Genomic DNA, 15143 nt, shown 5'->3' with positions numbered 1-15143 from the left:
CGGGGTTTGTGTACAGCAGATGCTGCAGGTTTGTTGGGTCAACAGCGAATCTTTTGTCCACTCTATAGGCTTAAGGATGCTTCATAAGCTCCTATGGCCACGGGTAAAATGTTAATTTACTGTGGTTTATTTTAAAAACTATAGATATTTTTGGCCACATTTTTCCAGCAAAATAACCAACTTAATTTTGTTCTTTTATCCGTGGATCTGAGTTATTATGCCCTGGCTGTGGCTGATGATGTATGAAATTAGCACAAAGATAAGATACAAAGAGGGCCAGGTGATATAAAAGCTCACTTAGATGTAATGCTGAGGACAACCACTGTCAACTGTCTTTTTTCTTTTTCACACTGGCTTAAGATAAAAGATTTTGGGATGCCACTTTGTGCCAGAGTAACTATCATCAGTGCCAGCAATTTACTTGTTCAGGAGGCCACAACCAAGGTGCTATCAGACCACATCCTGCTTGTGGCTCTTTAGTTCCCCATTGTCAACCTTTGAAGTCCTTAAACAGCTGTTAATTGGAGGTGTACGTGAGCCACACACCACTGTTATACAAAAGGAGGGGTGGATAACGGCTGTGGTTGTTGTGATTCCTCTGACTACACCTCTATGGGGGAAGGGATCTAAGGTTTTTAATCTGGTAAAGGGAGTGGGGGGATTTCTGTTAAAACAGTGATCTATTATATGCCACTTAAAACTACTGCAGTATCTAAAAATGAGTCTGTACATGTTTTTGAGACATCAGACTACTCCATCAGAGGATAATACTCTACCATGGCTTTCTTATTAACGGACAACTGACAACCCTGTTTGAAACTTGCAGGTTTAGCCACAAATCCATCCCCATTAGTGTGTCACATAGATAAAAGTAAGGCCCCTTTATCGCCTTTGATGAGTTGGATTTGCCACAACAAAGTGCTTCTGTTGAGTAACTGAATTTAAGGAAACATCCTAAGTAAATTAACCTCCCGCTTCTTCTGTCATCTTCCTTGAAATTTCTCTAAATCATAGCCTCAGTGTTCATTACGCAGGACACTATGTCACAGCATCAATAGCCCGTTTTTCTTTCATTCTGGTAGCAGATGCTTTTAGATCTGTACATGTACCGTCAGATATCTGGAAAACTAAGCTCTGCGCTTATTTGAGCTGATGTGGAGGCAAGCAGAAGTGCAAAACTAAATCAGTTGAAAGTCATTCAAACTTAACTCGGTGTGAAGCTTCATATGCTGTTCAATGTGAGATAGTGACAACAGGATTACGTGACAATTCAAGATCAATACTTAACAGCTTATGACAGAAGTTTTCATTGGGGAAGCGCACAGAAAATGCTTCATGTAATGAAAAAGGCTGCAGCCGCTGTGACAAAATATCACAGCCACAACCACCAGAGACTTTCATGAGTTGACCTTCTCATGGCCCGTTACTGTCACTGTCAGTGAAAAGGTCTCCCCTGGCTACACCGAGCATCAACACTACTCGGCCTTTACATGCTTCACATTCCAGACTTTTACAATTCGCTCGTCCACCGCCCGACCCCAACTACACCCAACAATTCTCCCCTCACACTGGGAGCAAATGTGCTTGACAGTTTTATGATTATAGATTTGTGATCAACGGTATCAATTCTGGGACTCAGCGGTTACCAAAACACAGGGTTGCTGTTGCACTGGCACATTGGTGCAGCATGGTGTATATGAGAAACAGCTGGAAAATGAAATGAGATATTAGTGAAAACAACACTGATATACAGTGTAAACTCTGTAACATATCTTCTCCTACTGCTTCACTCATCCTTCTTTCAGCTCAGTAGCAAAGGCAGGGTCAATCCTCAGGTTGCTAATGTAGATGAACAGAAAAACTTAAGTAAATTATATGCAACTATAAAGGCACGCCACTGGAAAAATCATCATTGCGAACATGTAAAAACATGGATAATCACAACTTTGGGAATATATTTTGCAATAGAGAAATTTCACGTCAGCAGGGAATGAAAGCGTTACTCAGTGTGCATGCTCAGTTATAACATCTGAATCTGAAGGGAGTGAACATTTTAGCCTTGGTCAGCACACATCCCTCTGAGCCCAGCTAGTCTCGTGATGTTTGCATTACATGAAATTCTAATCTAAGCGATTGTTCTGCTTATTTTCAGTACGCCAGCAGTACTGCAAAACAGCACTGAATGGATGTTGATGTCTTCAGACTAGAAGCCAGTCCACTGCTGGGTGAGCCATTCACCTGCCAATCTCAGTACAGCAGCTGACTTGTCTTTGCCTGAATGTCCCTTTGCTGGCAGCAGAATAAACACAATGCCAAGGACATAGAGGAGCAGCGATCCTGCATTGGAAATGTGTTTTCTAAATCTGGTTCACTCAGGATCTTCTACCATAGAGGCAATCATTTGCTTTCAGGTCAGTGAGTGGGAATATGAAGCACAGCTTCAGTCGAATGTGTTTCTTTTGTGTGGCATCATAAGTGCAAGCACACAAGCCAAACTACACCCAAAATCGCATCTGGGTTGATGTGCAGGTCCATTTTCATCATTTTGATTGCAATATTAATGAGAAGGGAATCTTTTAGGTCATGTTGCAAACACGTCCTGAAGATGGGAGAGTATGAATAATCCTGGTGGATTAAATGATGAGACTGCATCTTTGAGTTCCTAAACTGAATAAGAGAACAAGTTTCCAAATAACACTCAAAAAGCAAATGTGTGCCCCCCCCGGACTCTTTTGTTCTTTCATCAGTTGCATGTCCAACATTTACGTGCACTGAGGAGATTTGATCTAAATCATATCTGTGGACAAAGCCTGTAAAGAAGTCATCCATGAGCACCACCTCAGCCAGAACACCCCTGGAGCTCCCAGCTCCCTACTGCGTCGCATTGTGCACTCAAGCAGAGCTGAGGTGGATCCTGATACACATGACTACACAAAGCTGGGGAGATGTGTCCTTTTCCTCTAAGCAGCCCTGCTTCCAGTACAGGCCTCTTTTATTGCCCTGTGGTAAAATGTGACTTAGAAAGTTGCATTACAGCTGGAAACCAGTACCTTTGCCCATTTACCAGATTTTGAAAGCCGGTAGTTAACATTACGTTCCTTGCAAACGCATCTAAGCATGAAAATACTGGAATGTAGACACTCCCAACTAATGTTTTGTGGGAAGATGGAAAGTTCTTCTTCTCACTTCTCACTGAATCCCTTAACTGTCCCTTTTCCTTCAACAAGACAACACAAATTTTTTAACTTACAGTTCATGATTTAAATTAACTGTGTAGAGCTTGCTGTCATACAGTCTTGTGTCTGTAGAAGAAAAGGATTATTTCACTGCAGTTTAGGCTACATTTCCCGATAGCTGATACCGCGCACCGACAGAGCTCAGTGGGATGCAAAAGTTATGTCCAACTTGTAAGTCAAAGGTGCACCCTGGTATCCCAGCAGTCTACAGCACATACCACAACTATCACATGGTATATCACAGCATGCTTCTGTCTTTACATTTCCTTGCACTCTACTTTAAAATTAAGGAAAATATATGAAAAATATTAGCTGAAGACCACATTTACCAGTTTGGTGGGAACAGCTTAACAGACAAATTAGAAATCTATACAATAGAAATACACCACAAAAGTGTTTGAGTTGTGTTGCATCAAACAGAGGGACTAGAAAAACGTCATTGTGGAGTTCCATGTACCATCATTTTGCTATAAAGTCTAACTTTTACAATAAGCTAAGTATCTGAAAGACCACCTGATCGCAGATGAACTCTGCTGCTTGTAAATCTACAATATAACCTTTGTTCTACTGCACACTGTGCCTTTCAATTAAGTGAAGCTTATGACACAAGACCATGCAAACCAATCTGTGATCACAATTATTTTCCACCCAGGAAGAGTAATTCTGTTAGGCCGACCCATTTCTTGTGATTTTCGTAAAAAAAACAAAAACAAAACAAAACAAAGAAAAAAAACGCTTTTAAAAATAGCTCAGAGTTGGTGTGTTTTTAAACAAAACAGGAGTCAAAACAGGAGCATTTTCAAGATGTACAAGCCTGAAAGCCAGAGCCTGACCTCCGGTCCTGCTAAGCCTCGAGCAGTCAATACATTTCCATGACTATGACACCAGATGACCATTTCTCGCCCCTCTCCCCACCGCAGGAGTCACACAAGGGGCTTTCAAACACAAAGCCGGGATTTTAAATGAACTCACACATCATAAAGTCCACCAGCCCCCCCTCCAGGATGCGCTCTGGGAATTCTCCTTGACTTTGACCATCTCTCACATTTGCAATTCATCATCTCTCTTTCTCAGCATCACACAACCACCACCACTGCTTTGTCATTACAATCACACGGACACAAGCTGCATTGTTTGTGTCTGGCAGTGAATTGAGAGCAATACAATGGCCCCGCTGCCTGCAGTTGTAGGTGAAATTGTGCCTCACACAGGAGTGCTACAGGTACAAACATGAGGTGGAAACCCCACCCTAAACACAGGCTGTGAAGACCCCAGGATATGGTTACAGCATGCACAAAACACATGAAATTATAGGTTAAGTGTGGAAATGCAAACACTGATGGAAACTAGTGAGAATACTGCATCCAGAGAAGATAAATCCTGACAATATAAACCCTCGAGGCACAATGTGATTCACAAGAGCTTTGGTTGCATCTCACAAATTTAAGTCCACTCTGAAATCCACTGAAACCTATGCTTACTGGCCACACGCTGACTTGTTGGTTTGTGTTAGTGGTGGTGTTATTTAGCACCTCTCTTGGAAAGTGGGAGGTTTGAGTCTGGACTGCCATTTGTCTCTTCTATCCACTAACACAGCCAAGCACACAGTGTTGCAAAGAGGCACAAATATACAGCAGCAAATGCAATGACTTACCTTGCTGTGTACAACCAGGAAGTGTTTTTCTTCCCACAGTAGCCCGGTGAAATCCCACACATCACTCTGAGGGAAATTTCAAGCTCTACATGAGGGGATTATTGATACTCCTTCTGCAAGTCCACAGCAGACTGACTCCTATATGCAAGGATGAGTTGAAGAACTGAGGGAGGGAGGGGGAGTGACCATTTGTAACCCCCCACCCTTCCACCCCCACTGACTCTTTCACACTCTTCACTCCCTCCCTCCCGTCTTGCTCCCTCCTTCGTTCTATAATTCCACCCCCCTAAACTACAAACCTACTGCCAGCAGGAATGTGTTCCCTCCCTCGTCTCCTCTGTAATTGCCCCTCCACTCCCCTATGAGAAGCATTATGTTTACACTACATGTTGCAGCCTTTTTATTTTACAAAAACGATGAGATCAACAGCAGTCAGATGCAGGCCTCCGTTTCTCCGCCTGGATCAGTCACGGCATCAATGTAAAATTTTTTTTGCTCAAAGAAAATAATCCTGCTCTCATCTCTTTTCTTTGAGGTTAAAAAGTAGGATTTGTAATAACAGCTTCCTGGAAAATGAAACAATTGTTCTCTTCCCCTCCAAGGCAACACGGGCTGAAAGGTTGCAGTCTTAATGTGTGTAATGTGCTGTGGTGCATAATTTGGAACATTCGGTGACAGCCCAAAATGGACCTGTGAATGAGACAGGGGCTGGACTTGCTGTTGTCATAGCACCAGTGATGTTGTGTGGCTATCGCGTCAGCAGTGACAGCGGTGCCGGATTCATTTTGAGATGATGGAAGCGGCAGAGGGAACAGGGGAAAGAGAGGAGAGGGGAGGACAGAGGAGTGAGGGAACGGCGACGTCTGTTCAGCTGCAGCCTGCATCATGCGCTCCAGAAGCAGCTTTGCATGCCTGCTGAAAGTAAAACATGCCCGGAGCCAGTCGAGGGTGTAGACACCCTGACAGCCACACAGAGGAGAGGCAGAGAGCACGGAGCTCAGACTGTGTGAACGGAGTCCGGAGATTGGAGGGGTGAATTGCCATGTCTAGACTTTGCGATGACTATGACCAAAATAAAAAGCACTCAGCACCGTGGTCAGACTGGCTTCCTCTCAGTGTATCTTTATGTCCTGCCAAGGTTGTGACCCTGATATTAAACTAAACCACTGGGGTTTTAATAGTAAAGACTGGAATGTCTGGACTGCAGAGGCAACCAGACATAATAACCTGTGTTTTGATCAACTCTTTGAGCCAGATTGCACTTGATATCTGTCAGGATACAGATTCTTTTCAGAGTTTTTGTACCAAAATTGCTACAAATTCCACACACAAAACACAACATGTGCCAGTTTCTTCTTTTCAGTTAGTGAAACAATTTGTTAGGACGTCATCCAATAAAAACAAAAGATTTGGAAGCACATGATACAGCCTGAAAACATGATGTCAAGAGATTATTATTCAGACTGACAGTCTAATTAAAAGCACAGAAAACAACATACTGATGTAATTCTTGGACGGTGTACAGTAATAACTTATAACCAAAATATTAACCTCAGCTGGCTAATGTTGTACTCCCATAGGTGTTTACCTGCAAAGTTAAAAAAAAAAGATGAGATCTTATTTGCATGTCTCAGCCAAAAAAAGACTGGATCAGGCAGCAGTGCAATAAAAGCATCTATCAGTGAAATGTGGGCTAATGCTGAATCCACGTCTGCTCTCACCACAGGCATCCCAGAAATGTAGATTGCTTGCATGGAGCTCAGCTAAATAAAATACTCTGCTTTCTCATCACCGGGACAAGGCTATTAAACCCAGTGCTATCTGCACTCAATTTAGGAGCTGATTGAATTGGACATCCAATACATTGACAGGCTTTCAATACTGCTGGGGCAATTTGGCAGGTGAGACTGCAGTTACAGATCCACGGCAACACTTCAGACTGCTGATGCTGTCCAGGTGTCACAAGCAACTGCAATCACTGCCAATCACCTTCAGCCATAAAAAAAAAAAAAAAAAAAAACAGCTGAAGGCAGAGGGATGACAGAGATCCATTTGGCAGGATACGCAACAAGCTCACTAAATGTGACTCTTTGCAAAAATTACGTTTTTCGCAAATGTTTTTGTTAAAATGAATGAATCTGCATTTTACAAAGATTACTAATAGCCTCTGAACAATTATCTAATTATTATTCCAGTTTTTCCAACAGGATTCAAGTCTAGGTTCACTTATTCCTCCTTTACGTTGCAGGTCTCCCAGCTCACTCCAGTAAAACAACCGATGCTGGCAACATGCTTCAGAGCGGGGATGCTGTTAGACAAGTGATGAGCCGTGCTTTGTCCTCGACAGAAACAGCCTCACTTAAAAAAGGAGATCAGTTGCACCAAAACGAGCTCAGTCCCTGCAAATAGACTGATGAGGAACATTTTATGTTTTTGGCTTTTTTCATTTCTAATACTTTTTTGGTTTGCCATAATTGGGTTACTGCACAGCATCACACATAGATCTGTCACATAAGTTCTTCATTCTTAAGTGAGGCTGTTAACATCCCAAAATGTGGAAAAAGTCAACAGGGTTTAACTCTTTCTCAAAGCACTGGAGCCTAATATGTTACGTCTAACATGCTACAGAGCGGCTCCTAACACCAGCTTAAATAAAGGTCAGTTAAGAACTGACTGTACAGTACTTTAATACAGCGATCCTGGACTGACCACAAGATGACACATCCTTTCAACATGATGTGGCTGTGATATTAAACAGTCCATTGTGTAACGTGTTCATTTGAAGGACTCACTGAGGGATACAATCAACAACACTTGTGACTGAAACAGTCCTCTGCTGCCTCGGTCCCAACTTCTCTGACACATGCTGCTGCATCAAATTCAGAATACGCTTATATTCACAGAATCAACGAAGCTGATGAGATAAAATGCTAAATGTATTGCCTCTGTACTGTTTTCAATTGAGTTTATGTCAAAATGGATTATCAAATCATCACAATCTGTTTTATGATTTACACAGCATCCCAGGTTTTTGAGAATCAGGGATGTACAAAGCCAAAATGCTTCCATGTCTCACACCAATTAAATTCTCAATTAACATACAGGGGATGAGGTTTACCCACAATGATGCATCACGATGTGGATTCAACAGCATCTGTCTGTTGATTCTAACTTCAGAACTGCACACAAAGCCATTCATCTAGAAATACAGCACACTGAAACTGATTTTACTGTTAACCAACAAGGGGTCAGCTGCATGCAGCATTTGGTTCTGCATCACGCTGCTCTGTGAATGTTCAGCTTGACTGGAGAGAACATACATCTACACAAGGGTTCAAGTGTTTATTTTCTTGAAGGTGTCCTCAATCACGCCAAGACATGTCCCCCCAGCGTCCCTCTGAGGAAACAGATGACCCATTGTGCTGAAAAGGAACACTATGTACAACATATATCTAAAGAGAAAAACGCAACTGTTATGCAAGACATGAAAGCAGTAACCCCAGCCCGGGTAGAGATCATTAGCGAAGGATCCAGTGGTCTCCAGCAGTGAGTTGCCTCTCAAGAGTCGACATCAAAGACACCGGTATAGAGAGGGAAATAATTTAAAATGCGGAGAAAAAGATGGAATTGATTGGTGGGGACTGAACCCATACAGTATAGGTAGCCCTCCAATACTGGTTATTAAAAGATGCTTGGTGCATATTAAAGTGCAGCGGTCTTCACTTAGCAAGCTCCGAGACAGTCAACTCTATACTGAGCTATTTACACAAGCATGCAGACCATAGTTTTGCCTCCAAGAATTTGGAAACTGTATAAAAATGGCTGAATAAGCACTGATTTACAGGCCAAAATACGTCTAGACATAAGACTAAAATTGGATTTAATCTGACTGAAAGGATAATCACATATCCATTGGCTTCAACAGACATTCCAATTAGGGCTGCGACTAGCAGCTTTTTATCTTCAATTATTCAATTGTTTCTGTTTTTCTATTAATAGTTCGGTCAAGTTTCACAGCCACCGTAATTGATCGTCCTGTTTGGTTGTTATGGGCCACCGTACGTGGTTTATGGAACCATGGCAATGGCAATGAGTGTGTTTGGCTTCAGTTTAGTTCACAGTCATTTAAGAGGAACTGCTTAGTCTCACATTGTGCCTATTCTTAGTAAACTAGCAGTTATTTCAAGACACGATGATCATTGACTTACAAATATAAGGAACTGTTTTCTACAATTTTCATCCTGTGAAAATCCTGCAGTTTATTTTTTGACAGTTCGTTGGGCGTCGCAGGATCCCAATCCCAGTGCAGTCCTCTACTGCACTTCTCAGGAAGTTACCAAACTCGTTCTCTGTGCCCTGCTGCATGGTTGCTGGAAAAAGGCGATTAGAATTAAATTGCATTTGCTGTTACCACCACTAACTGCTGGTGTCACCAAATCAACCAGGACTGAAATCTTCCAGGCTGCTGCGTTGACTGTACGGATTGTGTCTCATCAACATACCAAAGGCAAAGATATTCAAAGGCAGCAAATCCTCACATTTGAGAGACTGCAACCTGCAAATATTTAGCACCCTGCATAACTCTTTTCACTTTTCTACCAAATTAGCCCAGTTTTAAGACACCACTTGACCTGTATATCAACAAAGAAATGCTTACTGAGAGAGGTTCAAATGCACACCCAGGATGACGGTTTATGCACTTAAAAACACACAAAAAACACACCACACCAGAGTCAAGCTCAAGTAAACAAAAAAAAGCCCTGAGAGGTTCTTGTTCGCAGCAAAGTTAGCCAAACTCCAGCATCCCCAAAGTGACTCATAGCCTCAGCATTTTAGTGCACTTAGTATCTATTATTCATCCTAAACCACAAGGCTCTATCAGCCACGTGAAGCTAACGATCATCACCATGTGCATTTCTGACAGCTGGTCATACGTGCCTGCTCACAGCTCAGAAATAGGAGGAGGAACAGAACTTTGACGAGGCCTTTTAGTGCTCATCTGTCATGTCTTTCCAAACCCCATGACCATTGCGGAGACAAAGCACCAGGGTGCTACTGAATACCATCCACCAGTCTGCATATACACACAGTGGCCTCTCACTTCAAAATAGTAGCCCACTGTAACTGGAAGAGAATCTTTTCAGAAATCACTTTTCGCAGGCTACCACAACCTCAAAGGAGGCTTTGAAGCTCGAGTCAATACTCAACGGCGCGGGCGAGTCGACTTCATTTGTGGTGAGCACTTGTTTGCTTATTTCTAAAGGTGCAAGCCACAGCATAGGGCTGATTAGTTTTGACTTCGATAAGAATATTCATTTAGGCTTGTGAAAATTCATGAGAGAAACCACCCTTTTCTCACATTATAAGGAGCGCATCTTAGCCCCTCTTAAATGTAGCACTGCTTGAAGGGTAGTCCTCTGGAAAGCATCTGGGATCAGATCTTGGCAAGCCATCTAGGTGCTTTTCCAGATTATGCTGACTGTCAGCACATCATGAATTCATCATATATGACCTCACTCTGTCACATGCTGGAGTATGTGGCAACTTCCAGTCCTCTGCACTTGCTAATAAACAGGAAAAAATGCAAGCTTTATTTAAATGCACGCGAAATACTGATGTAGGGTTCAGATATTCAGCTAATCACCTACTTAGCAGCACATTGTCCAGAACAAAACGATACTACACTCTCAGATATGTACAATGTGGCTAATTGTGGAGGACAATAGGATTCCTCCTTTCAACTGTCCGAATATGGTGGAAGACTGATAAAGCAGCACATCTCCTCTCTAATGGAGACAGATGTCCTGTCAGGGGGAACAAGGGAAGGACGAGCTCTTGTCTGAAACCCAATACAACATGGATGTAAACAGGGGCAGAAAGGGAAGCATGGTTGTCCTTCATTCATCAATTGGGGCTGGAAAGGGAACAAAGCTACTTGATTTGGAAAAGAAAACAATCCAATAACCTCCTAATGTGATTATCTGATATGTATGTTGTGGAAAAAATGATACGACAGACACTTCTTGCATATGGCTGGAACATGAAGTCTGTCTTGCTCGGATATAACGAATCTGTTGTTCTGTGCAGAAACAGAGCAGATAATCCTCACAAGACAAATTTGGCAATCAGCCTGTGCAGACTGCATTCAACACAAGAGTCTGGGCACAGAGGACCACTCACAGCTGCAACATCAACACTGTTACACAATGTGGCTGCTCCGTTACACGTTACACGTTACATTGTGTGGGAGAGGGGCATTGGTGCATTAAAACTGTTAAACAGAGCGATTCAAGTTGTCATTTTTCAACTGTAATACAGGAGAAAGTGAATTATCTGTTCTGCAAAATGCAGCCTATAAACATTTTAAGACAAATTTACAATTTCTTTTTTTGTTTTCATCTTTGAGTCATTTCCAGATTTTTTCGCCTTATTGTTTCATGTGTAAAATTACAATTATAAACATGCACATCATAATTTCCTACAGGCCAAGATAAGATCTGCAGATTGCTTAGTTTCTCTTTCAGTGACATAAAGGAGCAAATCCTCATTTAATAAGCTTAAACCAGCAAATCTGATGCTTAATCAATGACTTAAATGGTGCATCTGTTATCAGAATTGTTGTTGATCATTTTTTCTGTCAATCAACTAATCCATTAATCTACAAAAATATTTTGAGGCTATGAATTAATGAAAAAAAACTGAATTGCCTTTAACAGTTTCTGGTCAAAATATTCAGAAATACAAACATCAGTGGAGAGTTTTTTCAAATACTACTTAATATTAAGTAGACAGGCTGAATATCGGCTGTTAAGACAGTATTTTCCTACCCCATGTGGAGATATGTGTGCAGACCACTGAGGCTTTCGCTCAGCTCAGTACTCCCATCGTAATACCTACATCAGCCACTCAGCAGAATGACAGAGGTTTCCTGGTGGGAAAGATTTCCAGCTTTGTGGTTGTGGTCTAACTTGTGTATTTAATTTTTCCACAACACAACTCCTCTTCTTATTCGAAGTCAGACATCATGTAAAAACACACTGTTGTTGTGGCGCTAAGAATAAAACCTTCGATTTAAAAATTTCTAAACCACCGCGAGTAATACTGTGGTTGGTGGTGAGTTTGTGTGAGAATGGTCTGTTCGCATGATCACACAGGGTTCAGTATGTGATTCACTTGGCACTAAGCAAAACACTCGACTGTCTTCAGTATTTACTTTGCACCACTGTGCAAAGCAATGAAGAGTTATGTGCAAGTGGGACGGAAATGAATAATTCACAAAGAGCACTTGTGAGGGTTAAATTATGCGCATTTCAAGAAATCAACTGTGGTAATACATTGCTGTACACGAATAAAGAACAAAGTCGCGGATTGTACGAAAAGCCAACAAATCACCATATGAATGTAAAGGCATTCTTTCATGTGTGGCTACGTCAGGCGCTGCACTGCCTCGAGTTGGTCTAACGTTTGAGATCTCTGAGATGGAGACTTACAGAGTGTGGACACAAGCCAGAGGGGAGCAAAACTAGTCCCAAGTCAACCACACAAAGACAGACAGAGGGTGAGGTCTCTGTGTGCAGGCATGTCACACAGGTGGGCTCAGGTTACCACCCCGGGGCCATGTCACAGCAGAAGCCACTCTGCTGGATGCTCCACAGCATGGTCCTTTTCTCCCATGGTTCTCCACCACAGACAAAGTATTCAGGCTGCTGTTTGGGTTATGCAGAGGTTCTGGGTTCTGTAACCACTGAGGAGAACTCCTTCCACAGGTTGATTATTGCCTCTGCCAGGCTAACCCGGGCCTACTTTTAGGTCATCCACTGAAACAGTTAGCACCCAATATAACAAACCAAACTCCAAACAGGTTAATCCGCTCAAACTCTACAGCAACGTTTTAGCACATGCAGCAAACTTACTGTTTGGATATATTTTAACTAAACAATGACTGGAGGGATCAATGGAGGAAATGTAAATTAGCAGGTATTCAAATGGAAAAAAAATGCATCAAAAGACTGCAAGTGTTTTCAGGTTTCAGGTATCTGTTGAGAAAAAAATAGAGTTTGAGTAATAAACCCATGAGTTTGAAGACTTATCAGATGCCAAAACAGAAAAGTTCAACAGCAACGATCATTTTTTTCACTGCTAAAAAGTACAATTATGTCGTTCATGGCTTCTGAGAAATAGTTGTACATGTCTGATGACTGTTGAAAATCATGGAATATGGATTGTCTGATACCCAAAGACTGGGATGGTACCACTTTACAGTAAGTGGTGTCATAACCACAGCTCCTTACAGATCATCGCTCCGTTTCATTTCACAATATTATTTTAACTAATCATGAGAATCGGCCGGATCTGTTACTCTTTCTGCTCTGTCAGTAAAGATACTAGCTTTACTTTGGTGTCCAAATCCCCCCAATCGATGCATTCACTGTGGCTTGTTTGTGCACCAGTTTGGTCATACTGGACTCACCCTAAACACAAGCTGTTGACTAAGAAAAAACTCCACTTTGGTGGGATTTATTGAACACAACTATTTCTCTTGGCAGCAATTGCAGAAAACACATCTGCCTAGTATTAAAAATCTAGCCAGCTTCACACATTAGTGTATGAATGGAAAAACAATAAATAAATAAAAACAATATAATGTCATTGAGTGCCATGAGTGCCTTAACCTGCGACATTAAGACCACACAGTCTCATCTTACAGTCACCTGTGCATCGGCCAGTTTAGGATGATGATCACAGCCACACAGCAATGAGACAGGAAGACACCACTCTGAGCAGCAGGCTATGGCAGTGACGCTGCAACAAACTTGACACCCTGAGGTCACTGGTGTGAAGCAGCTGCACAAATGAGCTATCGCCTTCCCGTTGAGTCACCTGCACATGATCTGCTTCCTAAAGCCAGGTGTAAATACAGCAGCACCAACAGCGCTGCATCATCTGTTCAACGACGAACGGAGATGCAGCGACTCCGATTCAATGACCGACTCATGCAACAATTTACCGCACCGAGGCCACGCGCGGCTTCTCCTTCCCCAAACACCTGCAAGGTATCACGGCGGCCAGGTTACCACGTCTGTTTTTCTCTGCGTGTCTCATTAGAACAACATCCTCCCGCTGACAGACAGAAAGCGACGTTTGCCAGCAGAGCTGATGTGCATTCACGCACTGGGATTGAAATTGAAATGCGTGGACATGCACATTAACCCCGCTGTATGCCCGCCGTCATTCGTGCGGCATGGCTGTTTTACCCCGAAATCACTGATGTCTGACTGGGTGAATCGACAACAGCTGCGCGGCACCCCGTGTACAAAAACACGGACTGTGGGCCTTGTCCACCGGACCGCACCGGCCGCCTGCGGCAGGTCCGTCATCTCCGATAAACTTGTATGATTGAGTGACGCGGTCATGCTTGGGGACGGCGCTAGGACCACGCGGAAGCATGATCGGACATCGAGCATATTATCCTTGTCATGTTTAGGACCGCATGCTTCCCGGTCTCCTTACATACCTGTCACCGCCACCGTCGGGATCTGGCTGCTTCCGTCCTGACACTGAAATCGTCATGTTTCATACGCCGGTGATGCCCATCTGCGTCTGACTCCAAGGCGCCTCTCCAAGGTCTGCCTGGCCACGGACCATGCGTGTCGTTTCCACACCGCTGACAGGGGCGGAGCCCACCTTCCTTGGAGACGGCGTGCAAGTGGATTATAAGAATGCCACTTACTCCCTCCCTGAGCCAATCAGCTGCGGCTCACCTCGAATCGGCACTCGGCGCCTGTGTGAAATGCACAGGAGCAGCTCAAGTGTTTAGTTTAATCAGCATGTGAGCAAACAGAGAAATAATCTTTCTTCTTAACCTTAATGCATTATTTCAGTTCTCACTGGTGCAGTCTGTCAGAGCATCCATCTCCTGCACATACAGATGCATTATCATCAATGTAAATTGCAAATAAATGCGGCAAAAATTACAGACTGAAATCTGCACTGACTTCTATTTAAACAATCTAAAACAAAAAAAAAAGGATAATAGTTTCTATAATACCCCATATCATTATCTGGATCCCATAATTAAACCTGTGAAATCACGAGCACACAGTGAGAGGTGGGTATGCTGCAGATTCAACCCGTCCTCTGGCAGATTGCTCTTTCTGTGTATTTTTCACACAAACTCTGTTTTGTGCCATGTTTAAAACTGACAGTGACCTCACATGCAGGACAATTTATCAACCCAGCTCAGTTTTCTGAAA

At 42.8% G+C, this 15143-nt stretch overlaps 1 protein-coding gene across 2 annotated transcripts in view; it reads right to left on the bottom strand.

The window, feature by feature from the left end:
• Positions 1-14518, bottom strand: part of LOC139336163 (rho guanine nucleotide exchange factor TIAM1-like) — a 42073-nt gene extending 27555 nt beyond the window's left edge. Inside the window, exon 1 of one of the 2 annotated variants that reach the window (XM_070970104.1) lies at positions 14405-14518. The gene's annotated coding sequence lies outside the window, so the exon portion shown is untranslated. Of the gene's footprint in view, positions 1-4890; positions 5024-14404 lie in introns of those variants that run through there. The other variant, XM_070970106.1, reaches the window with a different exon arrangement.
• Between the last annotated feature and the right edge of the window lie 625 nt (positions 14519-15143).

This window comes from Chaetodon trifascialis, chromosome 9, assembly GCF_039877785.1.
Source record: "Chaetodon trifascialis isolate fChaTrf1 chromosome 9, fChaTrf1.hap1, whole genome shotgun sequence".
Classification (NCBI taxonomy): domain Eukaryota; kingdom Metazoa; phylum Chordata; class Actinopteri; order Chaetodontiformes; family Chaetodontidae; genus Chaetodon; species Chaetodon trifascialis.
Note: the sequence above shows the minus strand (reverse complement) of the source record. Positions and strands in the feature narration are given on the sequence as shown.